Source organism: Brassica napus, chromosome A10, assembly GCF_020379485.1.
Source record: "Brassica napus cultivar Da-Ae chromosome A10, Da-Ae, whole genome shotgun sequence".
Taxonomy (NCBI): Eukaryota; Viridiplantae; Streptophyta; class Magnoliopsida; order Brassicales; family Brassicaceae; genus Brassica; species Brassica napus.
In genome coordinates, this window is record NC_063443.1 from 8,787,167 (window position 1) to 8,791,584 (window position 4,418).

A 4,418-nucleotide genomic window follows, 5' to 3' on the forward strand; every position below is an offset into this window, starting at 1 on the left:
TGCTCCCAATAGCTGAGTCGTTCCTCCTGAGATTTTTCATGTCCATCCATAACCACTAAAGAATGTGTATTATGTCCATGAACCATCTATTAGACTTCTCTCTGAATTTTTTATCTGCTCTGGGGTTATTCTAATTGTTTGTTCCTCTTGTTTGTTGTTTGCTTCAAACCAAGCATGGCATTCTGATTCAGCATGTCGGATAGTTTTCAAGGGGTCTTTGTCTATTCCTCTGAAAAGTTTATCATTCATTGCTTTCCAAATATACCACATAATCCAAGGATATGGTTCTTTATCCAACTCAGGGTCTTCTATGTCATTTTTCCTCCAAAAAAGATAGTTAATGTTCGCATAATGACTCGTGGTACGGAACATTGGTGGTGGGGCTGTGGTTGCTGCATGTGCCCATGTTTGTAATGCTGGGGGACACTCAAAGATGGCATGATTTATGGTTTCATCATCTGCTCCACATCTGGGACAATGATTGTCGCATCGCATGTGACGATGTGTTAGATTTTTTTTTATTGCTAATTATCCAGAGATCGTTTGCCAGATGAAATGTTTTGGTTTTAGTGGAGCTTGTATCTTCCAAGCAAAGGCTTGGAGTTTTGTGATGCTCGGTTCTTCATGGGTTTCCACTGCCTCTCTGTTGAGGATGTTCCTGGCTACCCAATATCCCGATTTAATAGTGTACATCCCATTCTTAGTAAAGCTCCATCAATATTTATCCCGCTGATGTCATTGGCTTATGGCCAAAGATTGAATCAGAAGGATGTCGTCCGGGTGTACGTAATTTTCAAGCATCTCCGAGTTCCATGTTTTTGGCTCCTCTATCATAAATTCGTGAGCTGACATCATTAGATGTACTACCGGTGCTATTGGTCTAGCTGGTTTTGCAGGTATTGTTGGTATCCAATGGTCTTCCCAATCTCTAATCTCATTTCCGGAGTAAACCTTCTGTCTGATCCCCAACATCATCAATGGTTTTGCTGCCATTATACTTGTCCATCCACATGAGGGTCTATCTAATTTGTTAAGCCGCAAAGGTGTGCTACTTCTGAAGTATTTTTTTCTCAGAACTCTAGCTACCAAAGAATCTGGGTTTTGTACCAAGCGCCATAATTGTTTGACTAGTAGGGCTATGTTGAATTCATGGATCATTCTGGATCCAATTCCTCCCTCCTCTCTTGGTTTGCATAGATCTTCCCATTTTACACAATGTATACCCCTTTTAAGAAGGTTCGGGCTCTACCAGAACTGTGCAATGGCACTAGCTAAGTTTTCACAGGTCTCTAATGATAGTAGCAGGGTTGACATCACATAAGTAGGAAGACCAGTAAGATAGACTTTATGAGTATTTCCTTTCTTCCCTTTGTTAGCCAACGTCACGTCCACCCATTTACGCGATTTTGCAACCATTCCTTCAAGAAGGCAAACAATTTTCTTTTCAAGCCACTAATATCCTCAGAAATACCAAGATATGTCCCCATCCCTCCCTCATTTGCAATTCATGTTGTGGTTTTGATGGTCAAAAACAATAATGGAGATGATCAAAAAGAAATGGAGATGGTCTAATATATATACTTATATAAATAAACTCCATTTTTGCAAAGGGTAATTTTTTTTAACAATAAACTATGTTTAAAGAACTTTTTTTGTCATCAACATAAACATGCTCTATTAAGACTCTGGTAACCAAACATAGGACTCTACATTCATAAATATGAAATAGCAAGATTGACTGCGAACACCGCGTGCAAGATTGTATACCCTTGTATTTTGAATCTTCGGGATATGAATGATATATCTTAGCCTTGGAAAAACATTCCTTAAATAGTTGAATCGCTTCGAGATATATTGCAATGAATACCATTTTTCTGGCTCGGAAACTATCTTCACTAATTAAAAATAATCTGTTGAAAACTTTTTTCATTAAATTTATGTACTCATTATCAATTTTAATCATAGTATTTCAATCTAATTTTTTCTTTTTCATATACACTTTATTTATATCATATAGAAGCCTAATAAATTAAAAAAATCAATGATGTTTTTCATGAGTATATATTATAAATATATTTTTTTTGTCAAAATAAAAAGTACTCCCTCCGTTCTTTAATGATAGATTTTTTAGAAAAAAAGTTTGTTTCACAAAGATGTATTTTTGTGTGTTTCTATGAAAAAAATTATAAATTTCAAAAAAAATAATTGATTTTATTGAATTACTATTGGTTAAAAGTTATTAAAAATTAAAAATTATATAAAACGATACATTTATTATAATAGTTTAATGTGTTTTTTTAATATGTGTGAAAATACTAAAAAGCATATATTTGCGGAACGGAGGAGTATATATTACTAAATATATTTGTAAAAGAAGGTACATTGAACCCCTCTTTTTGCAAAAGGTGCGTATATGGAGGTAAGATTAGTGATCGGGGAGCACCATTGATGTTTTGTCTTGTGTTTGTCTCTTCTCTTCTTCTCTTGGAGTGCGTTTTGGAACTAGTGGAGAGTTATTGTATCATAACCCCAGGGATCATAACTAATTATATTCTCTTTTCTTCAAAAAGAATAACTAATTATATCATTCCAATGTATATAGTTTCGAAAATAAAATAACAACGATAATAGTCGTTAGTGAGTACCATACCACAAAAATGGTCTCTATTCATTTCATCTTATAAACACGTACGACGTCGTCTCTTCGTCATCGTGATCTAAGCAGTATCTTCGGGGATGATTGGTTGGGGCTGTAGATGCTCTGGACAGCCAAAATTTAGTCTACAGCTATATATGTCAACCAATCAAGCTTTGCTTTCCTTAAAAAACTCACAGCAAAAAAATCTCTGAAAAATCAAAATATGGCTGTAGAGAGCTTTATTTTCAGAGCAAAAAATTAGTGCTTTAGAAATCTACAGCAAGGAAAGCTACAACAAATAAATCAAAAGATTAAATTCTACAGCAAAAAATATAAAGTTACAGCACTTACCAATCATCCCCTTCATATAAATTTATATTTTCCCCCACATTAAGGGTCCGATTGGTAATGGCTGTAGCTTTAAATATTTTGCTGTAGAAAAAAATCTGTAGACTTTTTGCTGTGGCTTTAGATTTTATTGCTGTAGAATTTTATTGAAGCACTAAAAAATTGCTTTGGATATTTGGCTCTGCAGAGCACTTGTACAGCTGTAGGATATTTTAAGAGCTGTGGTTTCAAAAAAAAATTTAAAGCTTGATTGCTCTGAATTTGGTGCTGTGGAAATAAATAGGGCTGTGGACAGCACCTACAGCAACTACCAATCACCCCCTAAGATACAAGATGCAACATTTGTAAAAAAGTTTTTTTGGATTAAATAAAACTAACATTCATTCAAAAAATATCCCTTACATATTAATTGAGAAACATTACAATATTGTTTTGTAGCCACGTGTCACCATGAGAATGAAATTCAGAATTTTTAGAGAAATAGATTGGTCCATCTTTTTATATTAAACTAACTGTTAAATTGATAAATAGTGTACAAAAGAATATTTTCGCACTTTTCTTAAATAAAAGCTACGGAATGACTTAATATGATTAACATATATATGATAATCAATGATTATGAATAATAAATATTTGATAATATTTTTTGTATCTAGCTCTTTTTTATTATATATTATATTTTAAATTTTTTTAAAAGACTATAAATTACTAAAAATGTTAAATGTTTCACATTAAGATTTTGTGATCAATGATTTAACTTTTTTTGGTAATAACAAGATATAAATGATCATAAATCGTATGAATATGAAGTATTATTTACTAAACATTCATATTATATATTAATATAGTTTAAAATCAAACTAAATAACATATAAAAATACTTAAATATGATAATTTCTAAATTTGTATTGAAAAAGTATTTAAACCTTAATATTTTAATTTTGAAATTTGCATTCAAAAAGTCGCACATTAGAAATTTTAAGTTTATCTTATGAGTATGAGTTCTCAATAATAAATATTTATATTAAAATATATTATATACTCCCTCTGTTCCTTAATATTACATATTCTAGGAAAAAAAAATTGTTTTAAAAAAATCTATTTTTTACATTTTTAAGACATGTTTTATTAACTAATTGTAAATTTCAAAAAACTTAATTGCACTTACTGAATTGTTATTGGCTTAAAATTATAAAACAAAGATAAACACAAAAAATATGCAAATTTAATGTGTTTTATTAAAATGTGTGAAAAAATCTAGAATATGTAACATTAAAAAAACAGAGGGAGTATCTATGTCCATGTCATTGAAATTTAGTTATATATCATATAAAATAAATAAAATGATTGTTTTAATTTATTTACCAAAAAAATATCGTAAATAAACAAGATGTATTGTTTTGATTTTTGCATTTATTCGAATTTAATTATA